A 15,562-nucleotide genomic window follows, 5' to 3' on the forward strand; every position below is an offset into this window, starting at 1 on the left:
TTACTCCAGAACTGTGAATGTGATTTCCTGCAGCATGTGAAGCGTTTCTGTGCTGGCTGTTAAAAGACGATTAGCGAGGGAGTATCTGCGCTTTACCGCCCAGCACATTCAGCGAGATGTTCAGCAACACTTATAAACCTATTTCATTTAATTCATATATGTTTTTATAAAAGAGAACTAGTGAGAGATGAATCCAGACGGGTCATCGTTCACACGGAGGTGACAGAGACGTAATTGCTGAATCAAAGAGGGGAAATTAAAAATGCAGAGAGGAGAGAAATCAGACAGTCTGGTCATTTCTGTTTCCTCCTTAAGCTTCTCTCTGCTCTGTAAAACTCTCACAGTTCTGATTAAATCACTCTCATGTTCGTGACGTAATGACGAAGCCTTTAGTTAGTCCTCCATTCTCTTTGCTGAATCATCTCGGAAATGTTGGCGGTGAGGAGAGGCAAAGGCCACCAAGTTTCCTGTGGACTTCATCCAAAGAGAAGCAGGAAGCAGAGAGAAACCATAATCTGCTGTTTTAAAGGAACAGTTCACCCAAAAGGTAAAGCTTTTCCAAAACCCCACTGTTCCGAAAATAGACTTCCATTCATCGTAATGGCGTGGTTTCTCATTTTTTCTAAAGACCCCGCTATTCCGAAAAGGCTATTCTGGTACCCCTGACCCTGACCCTAACCCCTAACCCCTAACCATATTGGGAAGTAATTGGAAGTTGAAAGTCGGATTCGGAACAGCGGTGTGTCGGAGTGGGGTGTGTCGGGATGGAGGGGTTTCGCAATGGAGGTGTTTCGGAACGTCAGGCTGTTCCCCTGCTAAACAACTGAAGTAGCTGGAGACTTGATTTAAAACATCAGATGTCTCCATACAGCTCGTCTGCTGTGATCACAGTTTGTGGATGTTCCATCTACCTGCCCAGGGACTACGGGTGGAAAATAGCAACTTGCTAAAACCCGGTGCAATGCATCTCTCCTTGTTATACGCAGGGTTAATGTTTTATTGTGCACTGTCCCTGTTCAAATAAAAGAAATAAAGAAAAGGAGAGAAGAGATCACAACCTGATCTGAGGAGACCATATTTACACCTTTATTAAGATGAAGTCTTCACTGGAGCTGCTGAGATAACAGTGTTAGCATGCATGAGCTCGACCACACAACCAAGGGTTTAAATAAAGTCCTAATCCTCTGATGTCAGCTTGTTAAATGTAAATATTTACTGTTATTTTTGTTCCTCTGACATTAAACTGAAGATCTTTGAGTTGTGGACAAAACTAAATTAGTTGGTGGTTCATAGTAATGTGTTGATTTATAAAATCATTAACTGAGAAGAACAAGCTTTCACTTTCACAAACTCGTACTATGTGTGGCTGTAGAACTATTTTGATAAGAGAATAATCATTTTGAGTAATTGTTGAGAAGAAATCTTCTGATGTCAGCTTGTAAAATGTTAATATTTTCTGGTTTCTTTCCTCTGACAGTCAGCTGAATATCTTCTGGGTTGTGGACAAAACAAAACATTAGAGGACGAAACACTTCTGGCATTTTATAGACCAGACAACTAATCGATTGATCCAGAAAATAGTCGACAGACTGATCAGCAATGAAAATGTTTAGTTGCAGCCCTCTGTTAGTTACACATGTGAGAATAGTGTGAGAAATGTCTGCTGTACTTTCAGGGAGAATTGTGGCATATTATCCAGATTGAATGAATAATATACCAAAACTGTCTGTGTGACGCTGCAGCCGGTGGTTCAGATGGAGCAGTTACAGATATCAGTAACAGTGTGAGTCGACTGGCTGTAGTTTTAACGACGTGTGGTCCTCAGAGAGCAGCGAACACTGGCTCAACGTTCAGGAGACGAGCCGAGCGGCCTGATCTCTAATTAAAAGCTCATAACTGTGTCGTTCAGTCGAGAATAAACACCATAAACTCTGACAGTCACTGACTGTGTTGATTACAGTTTGCTCTTTACTTTTCATTTGCACATTAGACTACGTACTGTAGCATGACTCTATGTATGTGAGTGTATTTAAGTGGATGCACATACAGTATGTGACTCAGATTAGATGAATTCAGATTTTTTTCCCTTGTGTCCTCTGTTAGCAAACACCGGTTGATCCTCCCTCTGCAGTCTGCGTTGGCAGTCGGTTGACTTGTCGTCTTAATGCAGCATTGTGTCCTCGCCGCCTCACGAGGACGCCGTGTACCGCCTCTCCCCCCCACGGTGTTTAACCTCCCCGTCACTGTGATTGAACCTCAATAAAAAGTTCAGTTTAACAAGCTGAGTCTGGGATTCGAGCGGCATTGTCTCGGCTTTTATTCTCATTACGCGTGTGGGAGATGATGATTTCTTTTCTTTTTCCTCGGTGCCGAGGCGCCGGAGTGGAATTACACCCCGCTGCTGCTTTTCTTCTGGGTGCTTTTATGGATCTCAGCTTCTCCTGCAGCAGGGTGGCAGCTTATTAATCAGATTCATAAATAATAGAAGATGGCAGCGAGGGCCCTGGGCGCCGGGGCCACTGCTTCTTCCACAGAGAGGAGAAATGATGGAGGATAAGTCCGAGAGAACAATATTAACATAAAGCCAGCTGGATTTATCAAAAAGTCTACTTACGGTCCACCTGAGGAGGACGCCACTCAATGTCTCTATAAAACCTGAGCTGGTTAATATTCTGCTGCAGCTCAGAGCTGCACGGGAAATTAGCATGAGGCTAATCTCTAATTCTCAGTGTGTTTAAGCTAATGGACGTGCTAACCTGCTACCTGAGAGAAGGAAGGTTTCAGTCACAGGTGACACTTCTCTACATTTTCTTTCCTTCTTTGTTACCCTCATTTACATACCTTCTTCTCTTCTCGCGCTTCACTTCCCTTCAGTCGAGCGGCGCTGATGAAACAGTCGACGGCATCTGACCTCGGTTCATCAGAGGCCGGCTCAGGTGCAGCGAACATCAGATTCTTCATGCATGTTTGCGTTTCTGCTGCCGTTCCTACATGATGAGGTTACATGGACGTGACATCACAAACATGGAGACCGGCGGCGAGAGGACGAGACGGACACATGACAGAGAGACAGAGAGAGAGAGAGAGAGAGGAATTAATGAGTGGAGATAATTGTTGAAGGATGCTTGGATAGATAAAAACCATGAGAGCTGAACTAATGTGTGATGTTAAGAAGCATCGAGGGAAGTCAGCTGTGAAATGTGACAACACACACACACTAACACACACGCGCACACAAAGTGATCTGTTTTTTTTTTTACAGAAATGTAAAAAGTGTTTAACACTAACTGTACTGAATCATTCTCTAATTGAACATCAGTATAACAGCTTTTTTTCCTTAACGATTGGTTGACAAACAGAAAAACCCTTTTTAATCTGTAAAGTCTCAATCGCACCAGAGTTTAAAACGTTTAAAACTGTGTTTCCTCAAAGTCAATCTGAAGTAACAGTAACAGTGCTGAGCTTCGAGGGAACAAGAGGAGTTATAAATGAAGGAAGCTATCATTTTAGCTCTGTAACCCCATCTAGTTTTATTTCACCAGATTTAACCCAAGTGCCAAAATATTTTTGGCAATGTACGTTTTTGAAAACTTTGTTGCACCTTCACCATTCTTTACGTTCAATTTTACAGTTTTATGTTGAACACTGCTTCTGCTCTGGTTCAGTTGAGGCACAAAAACCTCATATTTTGGCTTAAAATACCTGTTTTTGTCATTATAAACACGTCTGGAAAATGTCCCGACATCTCGTTAAAAATATCCAGTTGTTTCACACGTACAAATGTGATATGATACATACAACGCTAGCCAGCTTTCCGAATCAAAAGTTAGTGAACTAACAGCTAAGAGCAGATTTTACTGACTGGTGTTTCTCACTGGCTAGCATGTTAGCGGTTAGCTTTCCTGCTACAGTAGCTCACCAACAGAGGTGGACAGAGTACACAACTTCACTACTTGAGTAAAAGTACAGATACTCCTTGTCAAATATTACTCAATACAAGTAAAAGTAGCTTAGTCAAAATATTACTTAAGTAAAAGTACTAAAGTATTTGTTTAAAAAATTACTTAAGTAAAAGTATTTTAAAAATATCTCAGGAAATACAGGAAAGGAAAGTAGCTTAATGTCATTATACAATACACTGATGCGATTCTGCTACAGACGTGTTTATAGCTCAAAAAAAACCAAATAAAGGCAAGAAGCCTCAGAACACAGACTCAGCTGCATTCATCAACACATGAAATATATTGCAGACAGCTGCGGTCAGTTCAGTAGGCTATATTTTTGTATCTGACATCCATGCTTTCTCTACATAAAAAAGATGTAGATGTAGGCACTACAAGAACTGATATTGACATTTACAGATAAACAACTTATTGGCTAGTTTACTTATATCATACATCACAGCCAAAAATGAGCCGGATAACCCACATCAAAGACAGCCGCACCTCACTAACGCGTGCACACCCACTCTCTCTCTCTCTCTCTCTCTCTCTCTCTCTCTCTCTCACACACACACACACACACACACACACATGCGCGTGCGCGCGCACACACACATACACACACACACACTCTCTCTTTCACAAACATTAAGCTAGCTAACGTTAGTAGCTACTTTACATACCGCGACGTGCTTTTTCAGGTTGGAAGACGAGTCTTTGTAGTCCGTGATATAATTGGTCCGCGGTAAGCACAACCAACATTTAAACTGAAACGAATCAGTTTTTGTGACAAAAATCTCAAACATGGGTTTGAGATAAGGCCACGGGTGCTCATGACGTAGTACAGGTACGGCAATACGACTAAGACAAACCATACGCGAATCAGTAGAAACAGTTTATTTTCTCTGAATTTTGCAAAAAAAAATCATCAGCTGACGTAAGATCAAAAGTAGCGAGTAACGAGAGCATCAATAGAAATGTAGTGGAGTAAAAAGTACAATATTTGTCCTTCAAATGTAGTGGAGTGAAAGTAAAAGTATCCCCCCAAAATAATACTCAAGTAAAGTACAGATACTCAAAAACTGTACTTAAGTACAGTACTTAAGTAAATTTACTTCGTTACTGTCCACCACTGCTCACCAATATCACCAATCTGCGAGTAGTCAAGAAGTCACCAAGCTTTCAGCAGAACTGATTAAAAATGAGCTAAACAAACTAAAGTTATGCTTGAATTTACATCTACGTTTTTCATATTTATGCTAAAAAATCAGGACTGAGTGTTCACTTGCATTTTTGGCAGCATAACCACTAACTGCTGCCCGCCATACTCTTTAGCTATTTTTAGCTGTAGCACGTAGCTGCTGTTAGCTCAGTTTAATAATCACTTCTTGCTGATACAGAGTAGTATTAAGAGACAGGACGGGCTGCAGCTAGCTGGTTAGCGTGCTACTTTCACATCTCAGACGTCTTTGACAGAAGCTTTGATCACTTCCTGAACATTTTAAACTAAATGTCTGGTCACATCTTCCACATCGCTGCTTTACATGAGAAAAGAAACAGCCGTGTGTTTATCTCCACTGAGCTGCACAGACTCAATCATCGGAAATTAACATTATTTAAAAAGCCCCCTTTTTAAAAGAAACATGTTAATGAAGAGCTTTAACATCAGACCAATTGAAAGCACATGTTGTATTTTTCCACCTCCCACTAATTCAGGTTCAGTGGATGTTGAACCCAGAACAAGCGCCACCTCGGAGGTCGCGGCGACTTATCGGACCGTGACCTCTGACCCCTGGCGGCTGAAAGCGGAGGAATAAATGAGCAGGTATTAGAGGTCCAAACACAGCCGGCCGCCGCAGTTAAGTGGCAGTTTATGGAAATGAGAGTTGATCTTTCCACCTGGCACGATAACCCCTCCGTTAATCCTTCGCTCCCTTTCATTAGAGTTTAATCACCGCCCCCAAAAAACAGAGGACGCAAAGTGAAGTTAAAAAGCTGCAGCTGAACCCACGTTTAACAGAAACTACTCCATCTTACCTCCATCCATTTCTCCTCCTCGTCCTTCACTTTATTTCCTACCTATTCCTTCCTTTTCTTGACTCTTCCAGTTCTTCTTAAGTCTTCCCTAACTCCGTATCCCATACTGTCTCGTTTCCTTCCTCCTTCTTTCCATTCCTACCTTCTCATCCATTTCTCTTCCTCCTTATTTCTCTGCCTTTCCTTCATTGGGTCCTCGTTTCATTGTGTCCGTTCCTACCTCTGCACTTACATCCTTGTTTCATTCCTCCTTCTTACATTCCAACTTTCTTTCTTACATCCTCACCTCCTTCAATACCTCCTCTTTTCCTTGCTACCTGCTTCTTTCCTTACCTGCCTTCTCCAAGTCAGTTTTTCCTCCTCTACCTCAACATATTTTGATTTTACATCCATTTTCTTTCTTTTCTTCTGCTTCCTTAGTGACTTTTCTACCATCCCCTTTCCTTCCTTACCTCCTCCACTCTTTCCCGACCTCACCTTCTCATTTCCTAAACCCTGTCTTTCCTTATACCTCCTCATTTATTTTTCAGCCTACCACACTTCTTGATTTTCTTCCCTACGTCTTTGTCATTTACTTTCATTTCCTCCTCCTTTCCTTTCTTTTGTCCTTTGGTTTTGTTTAAAACTCCACTTTTCCTTCCCTTCCTTTCCTGTTTCCTTCTCTATACAGCCTCCACTCCTTTCCTTCATCCATTTTCTCATTTCCTTTATTTTACCTCCCCCTTCCTTTTTCCAAAAACCTTACTCCCTCTTCCCACATCCTTTTCTACCTCCTCCTTTACTTTTTCTTTGATTTCTTGCCTCCTTCTTTCCTCCTCTACCTCCGTATTGCCTTCCTTACCTCCTCCACCCTTTCTTTACCTCTCTAGTTTCCTTATTTGCTTTGCTTCCCCATTCTAACAACCTTCTTTACATTTCCTCCCTTCCTTTTCTTTACCTCTGTATTTTTTCCTTTCTTTTTTTACTGCTTTTCCTTTCCTTCCTTACCTCCTTATTTTTTCATCTGCCTTCCCTACTTCCTAATTTTCTCTTTATTTACTTACATTTCCTACCTCCATATGCTCCCTTTCCCCTCCTTTCCTTTCTTTTGTCCTCTACTCCTTCTTTACCTCCTTTGGCTTTTTACCTTTCCTTCATCCATTTTCTCATTTCCTTTTTCATTTTTTCTTTGATTTCTGGCCTCCTTCTTTTCCTCCTCTGCCTCCTTATTGCCTTCCTTACCTCCTCCACCCTAACTTAACCTCTCTGGTTTCCTCATTTTCTTTGCTTCCTCCTACCTTGTTTACATTTCCTCCCTTCCTTTTCTTTACCTCTGTATTCTCTTCTTTCCTTTCCTACTGCTTTTCTCTTCCTTCACTAAGCCCTCCTTTCCTTCTTTACCTCCTTATTTATTCCTATGCTTCCCTTCTTCCTAATTTTCTCTTAATTTTCTTTCATTTGTACCTCTTCCTTCTTTTGTCTGACTCCTTCTTTCCCTCTGTATTTCCTCCTTTCCTTTTCCGGCTTCTCATTTCATTTCCTTCCTTTCCTCATTTTCTCTGAATTTAATTACATTTCCTACCTCCTGTGCTCCCTTTCCCCTCCTTTCCTTTCTTTTGTCCTCTATTCCTTTGGCTCTTTTCCTTTCCTTCCTTTCCTGTTTTATCCTTTGTGCAGCCTTCCTTCCTTTCCACTCTCCATCTTCTCATTTCCTTCTCTGACTCCTCCTTCCTTTCCAGACAACACCTTGCTCCTCAAATCCTTTCCTCCCTTTTCAGTCCTTCTCTCCGTCTTCTTTAAAAAACATAACATTTGTGAAACCTAAAGCCTCACAGTCGTTCCAGGTTTTTACAGATTGAGGTTACAGGAATCAGGAGGAGGTTAACTTCCTGTGGTGAGGAGGAAGATCCAGCAGAGTAAAGGTCTGAAGGTGTACAGTAACTATAGGCTGTGAGGTGGAGGTATGTATGTATGTATGTATGCAGGTGTCGTCTCCTCAGATCCACCTGGATTAAATGTCTCTCCCACAGGTTAAATAAAAGCACGAGCCGAGTCGGCGGCAGATGTTCCTCTTGACACAAGCCGCGACGTTGTGTGATCCCGTCAGAAGATCAGTCAGAGGAGTGAACCCGAAGCCTGCTCGGCTTTATCAGAGAAAATCATCAGCCTTTAATAGTTTTTTAATGAGTTTGTGGAATGCACTCTGGCGACAGTCTAATAAAGGACAAGCTCTGCACAGAGACTGGGGCTGAATAATGTATAAGGGCAGAGGTAGCACTAATGAAAAGATGATGAGAGGCATTCCTGCGAGAGGGAGCTAGCGCGGCGAGAGGAAAGGTGCCAGGAAAAGTTAAAAGAGAGGCCCAATTAATCTTCATGTGCTTACAGAAGAAATTAAACAAAGGCGGGAAAAAAGGACGAGGGAGAGAATGGCAGTTTGAGGAGGAAGCGGCGAGACTCGGCGAACTGCGAGAGAGCGGCGAGGTGAACAAAGAGACTCTGAGATCGGTTTTAATGATTTCAGCTGAGAGCACAGAGAGAAAAGACACTCCTAAAGGAAAGTTACGTCAACTTTAGGAAACTTCACAAACAACCTCTGTGATGAAAGGAAGCTCACCTTGTTTGTGTGTTTAGCTCAGGGAGAGAACGGAGGAGGCAAGGAAAGGAGGCAAGGAACGGAAAGGATGTCAATTAAAATGATAGGAAAGGACATAAGGAAGCGGAGGAGGGTGTGGAGAAGGAAATGAGGAGGCAAAAAACAGAGGGAGGAGGTGTTATAGGAAAGTACAGGAGGGAAGTATAGCAGGGGTAGGGAAGGAAATGAGGAAGGAAAGAAGATTAGGAGCCATAACGGAAGGAAACAACGGATTTAGCAAAGGAAAGGAAATACAAGATCGAGAAGGAAGCGTGAGGTAAATAGGAAATGAGAAGGTAGGAAAGCTAATAAGGTGGTAGGAAATAAACATAGGAAAGGAAAGAAGGAGTGAGTAAACAAAAGCAGGCTGGTGAGGAAGAAAGTAGGAAGGGAAGAAGATGGGAAGATAAGAAACGAGGTATAGGAAAAAGAAAATAACTTGTCAAGCTGGGAAAGGCAGGTAAAGTAGGGAAGGAGGAAAGGAGGCAGGAAAGGAAATGAGGAGGGAAGAAGGTGAAGGAAGAGGAGGTGGGGAAGAAAATGTGTGTTTTGTGAGGAAGTGTGTGTGTGTGTGTGTGTGTGTGTGTGTGTGTGTGTGTGTGTTGTCACATTTCACAGCTGACTTCCCTCGCTGCTTCTTAACATCACACATTAGTTCGGCTCTCATGGTTTTTATCTATCCAAGCATCCTTCAACAATTATCTCCACTCATTAATTCCTCTCTCTCTCTCTGTCTCTCTGTCATCTGTCCGTCTTGTCCTCTTGCCAGCCTCCATGTTTGTGATGTCACGTCCATGTAACCTCATCATGTAGGAACGGCAGCAGAAACGCAAACACGCATGAAGAATCTGATGTTCGCTGCACCTGAGCCGGCCTCTGATGAACTGAGGTCAGACGTCGTGTCAGAAGGCGTCGACTGCTTCATCAGCGCCGCTCGACTGAAGGGAAGCGAAGCATGAGAAGAGAAACGGTATGTAAATGAAGCGAGGAGGAGGAGGGACGGGGTGAGGAGGTAGGAGAGGAGGAAGAGGCTGGGAACAAACGAGGGAGGAGGGAGAGGAAGTAGAGGAAGTAAATGGGAGCTCACTTCCCAAAAGACCATGAAGAGCGCTAGGCTTTGAAGACAATTTTGAATAGTGGCCAAACCGTGTAACTACATCGTCAGGTAATAAGCTGACATTGTGAAAGAAGCATCTGTAAAACTTGGGATACATTTTTTGAACATCACAGCCCCCAGGAAATGACTCGTATCAGAATTTGAGCCATTCAAGTTAGCCAGGCGCTAAACAGGAAGTTAGCTGGTACAGTCAGCGGAAGTACCAGAGATCCAGGTATTTTTCAGAGCCGGGAAGTCGAGCTTTTTGGGCTTCAAAGCACCGCCGAGCAGCTTTCATAGAAATGAACGAGGCTCCACCTCCAACACTGTGTCCAGGGTTTAATGAAACGTCACTTCCTCCACTGTGTCGGCTCGTATTACCATCATGCTGTCATGTGATGTTTAAACAAGGTGGATGAAATTAAACATTGAGGATGATGGAAAGAATTTTTTATCAGTCATGTCGTCAGAAACAGCTGTCAACGAGTTGTTTAAACATTCTGAGCAATAAAACAACTTGTTTTTGGCGTCCATGTTGCTCCCAGACTCCAACATGAATACGTACATGAACTCACCGAAGTCGGAAGATGGACTTCAAACTTTTGAGACGCTAATTTACATTTTTTCTTACATTTTCACGTCTCTATTCGTAGATACAGCGACAACAAGAGAAGAGGAGCAGGATCAGAACAGGAACTTTTTTAACCCTCCTGCCTGATCTGTTTTTTTCACCTGAAAGCCTCTTAAATGTTTTTTGTCACAACTAATATGTTGCGACACTCTCAGCGATGACTGACACCTGTTCACCGTCTCTCCTCTGTACTTTAAATCCGGAGAGAGACGTGAGCTGTTGTATTTCCACAGGGGGGATATGGTTGTATTTAGGAGCTACACATGCAGCTCTTCTGCCTCCTCTGACATGTTAATTGATGCTTTTGGTTTTTTTTTAGCGCCTCTGTTCTCTCGGCTCTCTCTGGGGAGTTGCCTCCTCTCTGTGATTTTGCCGTGGGAGTTTAACAGCGGCTGTGATCACACGAGCGCAGATAAGACGAGAGCACGCACACAACAATCAGCCTCGCAGGGTGTCGGCTGATTCGTCGACGACTTTCTTCTCTTCTTTTTTTTCCAGTTAAAGACTCGCTGAGGTGTCAGGTAAAGGGAAGCAGAGAGATCATCTCTTCTTCTTCTTCACTACAAACCAACATCATCTTTCATCCCATAAATGTTCTTAATGTTTTCATTTAAGTAACGATGGGATTCGCTTCAAACAGAAGAGCTGCTCTCTGTTTTTTTAGGGATTATTAATGAGTTTTATTCAAGTATGGAGCTGAAACATCAACGAGTCATTTATGAAGCAAAAAAATGTCAACTAGTCTCTGGTTTTAGCTTCTTCAATATAAGTCTCAGATCATGATTTTTTTTACTCAAAGACATAAAGAAGTTCATGTAGAACATTTGCTGAATTTACAAGAAGGAACAACTAATGAAGAATTAGTCAGACACAGAGTTTCACAAAGTTTATAAAGTGTCTGAAAAAACTCAACAACTCACTAAACTGAGACAGTTGTTAAGGGAGTCTGGGGACTTTCTCCACAGGGACAAAGAAGTAGCCTATACTGGTTACTGTTTGGTGTATTTGTAAAATGTGACATGTTTAGTGTAAATAAAATGTTTCTTCTTTCATAAATTGAGTGTAAATGGTGAAATCAGTGTAAACAGTGTGTTCAAACAGCTGCTAAATGTTGGCAGGAAAGACTTTAGCACTTTAGACACAGAAGCAGACAGGCTGGTACAGCCATGCTGCCACAAACTGACACTTTTTACAAGGAGACAAACAACTTCATGTTTTCATTTAATGCTGAATTTACAAGAAGGAGACAATGACTTAGAATTTGTCGTAGATAGAGTTTCATAATGTTTAAAAGATTTTACGATATTCAACATCTCCTAAAATTAGCTGATTTGTTAAGGGAGTCTGGTGAAATGTTGGATGATAGTTGGCTTCTTGGATTACATTTAATGCTGAATTTACATGAAGGCACCAAGAATTCATCAAAGGTTGTGTTTCACAACATTTACAAAGTTTCTTCTCATGTAGCAACACTCAAAATTGTGTGATTTGTTAAGGGAGTCACCTTTAAAGATGTGGACAATGGGTCTGCAGTTTTTGTATGTCTCTCAGCTGGTTTACTGGATTAAAATGAGTTGTTAATGTGAGAAAAATATATTAAAATGATCCATTTGTCCATTAAGAGACAGTTTAATGACATGACACGTACAACTCACCCAAAGTTGCAAAAATCACACTTACATTTGGCCAAACATGTCAATAATGCAATGCTGTTTGATTGATCGTTAGATGTTATGACCTCTTGCGGTTCCCTTTAATTAAAGTCTTGTTTCTTAATGTGAGCACTCACAAGTCATTTATTTAGAGGTGGTCTTAAAAACAAAGTAAATTAAAAGTATTCTCTCCCTCTATTAAACCTAAACTAACTGCTTTAACAGCCGTTGGTGCAGCTTACAGACAGATTAATCTAAATGTGAGTTTATTCTGAAGCCCGCGTGTTCATCGAGGTGGCTGTCGGCTGTGTTGTGTTGCCTCTTTCCTCTCGGCTTCATATTTTGTAGAAATGAAACAGAAGGAAACTCGTCCTGACATGAAATTTGGAGAAAGTGCTGCGAGCAAATGAGCGTCTGCTCCAGGTGTCAAATAAGAGGATTACCTCGTTTGTGGGCTTTCAGAAGATAAGTGGATATCTGAGCGGCTCATTCGGCAGCGCCGTCTCAACCCCCCGACCTTTCACAGATGGAGGGGGCGGGGCCTCGGGGTGGCGGACCCCCTCTGATCTGGTCCGTCGGGGGAGATGATGACATTTCCACCGTCCGACAAAAACAAACCTCATTGATATGGAAAATTTTATTCTAACCTTTCAGCCGGCGCTCATCAAGACGACTCCAGATTATCTGTATGTAATCAGCTCGGCAGGTCCGCTCCGAGTGGATCCATCTAATCTGTCAGAATTAAATGAGATCCATCACAGGTCGGGATAATGGGCCCTGCAGATTGTGTGCAAAAATCTGCATTAATAATTCAGCTGCAGATTTTTATTATTCATGAGTGAGAGGAGAGCAGGGAAGCGAGGCCTGGATGGAGATTCAACGGCTGCTTTAAAGGAGCAGACCGCTGTTTTATTTTTATTTTTTTACTGATTTTAGTCATGATTGAGTCGTCTGACAATCAGGGAACAAGAACAACAAAGACTACATAGATGCATTAAGTGGTGTTTCCTTCACAAATAAAAGCCTTGTTGTTTTTCCACTTAAAGTAATTTAATGTGAGGCAGCAGTAGGAGGAGACGTTAGCGTTAGCAGAACTGTGACAGCGAGATCAAGTAACAACAGTAACCTTGGATTAAACACCATAATCATCTCCTGTAGCTCAGGAGGTAGAGCGGGTTGTCCAGTGATCGGAAGATCGCTGGTACAAATCCCTGGCAGCAAGATACTGAACCCCAAACTGCTCCTGGTGAATCATCAGCTTGCGCCGCAGCCTCTGTCATCAGTGTGTGTGACTATGAAAAGTTAAACGATTGTAATTACTGCATGTTATTTTAACATCTATTTTCAAAAGAAAAAGTATCAAACAGAAAAAATTAAACACAAACTATTTGTAGAGTTTACTGGATCGAAGTCATTCTCCAAAAATAAAACATAGAGATAATGAGGCTACCTGCTGTGGTCCGGCTGCACTTCTGGTCTTGGGAGGGAAAACACTTGTTGTTGTTGCTGTTGTTGTTGTTGTTTGTATTTCTTTCAACCAATCCCAATCATCTCGAGCGGTGCTCCTCAACATAGTGTTTGGTTTTGGCCCTGGTATGAAATAGTTGCTGTTAGCTCTTTTACATTCGAGCCGTTAGCGACCAGGTTAGTGTTGTAGTAACGTGAACATTGTTACCGTGGAGGTTGTTGTTTCCCGTAGCAACAGGTGGGAACCAGATATCTGGAATGAAATAAATGAACGAGATTTAGTTTTTTAAAAATAAGGTTACAAGAGCAGATTTGGCATTTTGTGTGTCAGCTGCCTAAAATAACTCACTTTTAAATGCATTAAACTACTAAAAAATAATGATTAAATTGCAGATTTTAACCAACTGAACACCCCTCATCTCATCCTCTGAAGTCCGTCTCTACAGACAGTGAAACTTGGCGCTCCAGCTAAAATCCAGAAATTGTCATTGAATTAAAAAAAGATGTGTTCGGCTGATTTGATGTCTGAGACGGACTCATGATTCATGACGTCACTTCCTGTTTGTTTCATCACTGAACACAGTCTGTCACTGAGCGTCTCTTTTGGAGCTGCACGATACAGCGACCATGAAACTACAAAAACAGCAGCCAAAGTAATTCCAACATTTTATTTCTGTGATCTCTCAGACCTCCCTGTCATGATGTCATTACAGGTTCAGCTGATTGGAGCAGCAGAAACCAGCAGAGATCGACTGATCCACATCCACTGAGTCCAGAAGCAGACAAACATCGTCCTCATTACTGATCCTGGACGTGTTGGCGTCCATGTTCCCTCGCCTCATTGGCTCGTAGCAGAAAAGGTCCGGCAGTTTGAGGGCGATAACTAGTTTTCCTTAACGAGAGGCCGAGGAGAAAACACAGACTCATTAGAGGGTGAAGATGTTTTCAGAAAATCACCCGAGGACGGTTTCTGCTCCGCCGCCACCACCACCACCACTTTGTGGGAAGAAAACGCCACCATGAGAACAATAACATCCGATCTAACAAGCTGATTTCACCACAAACACTCACAGAGGTGTAAAACTCAACTGATGTGCAAATAGACTGTTTGTGGAAGCTCCCGTCCCGTCCAGCTGAAGATAATCATCATCCTGGACAGTCATGTGGTTGCAACCTCACACGCTCAGTGAGACCCGACGTCAGACTGAGTCGTTTATCATAACGGAGCCTCTTTGAAGGGCGCCGCCTTTGAGAAACGTCGCTTTTTATCTTATTGTCTTTGGGCAGAGTTTGATCTGCTCTCTCTTCCTGTTTCCTTTATGAAACAGAAGAAGAAGATGAGAAGTTTCAGCCTAATTAAAACTTTCTCTTCGCTGTACTTTCTCACTAACAGGTGTTTAAAGAGAGCAGAGTGGAACCGACAAAGGCAGAGCGATCTGGAAATCCGGCCCTCGGATTTAAAACCATCACACCTGAGCGCCGAGGCAGAGAGTCGGCGTTAACTCGGTTTTAATGCTTTCTGTTTAATCTGGGTGGCAGCAGCCCCTCACCTTCATCTGTCTCCTGTGAAGTTCCTCTTTTAAAATATTCAGAAAGTGAACCGAGGCAGCGAACACACACACGTCTGTGTTTAAACTTTAAAAACCGGCGAGATGTCAGCAAAAAAAATTCAAGTGAAAGAGGAGCCGCCGCTTCTCTTTGAGGCTCGGAGTCATCGTTTGAATTTTATGACTTAATGTTAAAAAGAGAAACGCTGTGATGGGAAAATGTCACTTATTGACAGAGAGAAGAGAGAGAGTGTGTTCAATCATTACATCAGCTGATTAAAGGAGCATGCCACTGTTTTTTAATGTCCGATCATTTTCAAAAAACAGTTTTTTCCTCACAGGTGAGGTAAAAACTGGTCACAGTCAACATTAACTCACCTTTACCTTGGCGCCAAAGTCTCCTTCATGGTGCGTTCGAGGACACGTCAAGAACGGACACTGAACTGCTGTTTTTGCTTATTAAAATAAACATATCAGTCTTTAAACAGCATCTTTCAACTGGATATAAAACAATGTGTGTCTTGTTTTACCGGTTTTGTGAGCCAGTTGTTGTGGTGCGTTCAAGGACAGTCTGAGA

At 42.2% G+C, this 15,562-nt stretch overlaps 1 long non-coding RNA gene across 1 annotated transcript; it reads right to left on the reverse strand.

Moving 5' to 3' along the window:
- Positions 1-1,517: 1,517 nt before the first annotated feature.
- On the reverse strand, positions 1,518-13,627 carry LOC311257167. The gene is made up of 5 exons (XR_014622592.1): positions 13,422-13,627; positions 13,098-13,263; positions 12,619-12,748; positions 2,842-2,987; positions 1,518-2,522 (listed from the first exon to the last, which is right to left on the reverse strand). It is a non-coding gene; the product is annotated as an uncharacterized lncRNA (long non-coding RNA).
- Between the last annotated feature and the right edge of the window lie 1,935 nt (positions 13,628-15,562).

This window comes from Pagrus pagrus (genome assembly GCF_965226575.1).
Source record: "Pagrus pagrus genome assembly, chromosome: 5".
NCBI classification, from domain to species: Eukaryota; Metazoa; Chordata; class Actinopteri; order Spariformes; family Sparidae; genus Pagrus; species Pagrus pagrus.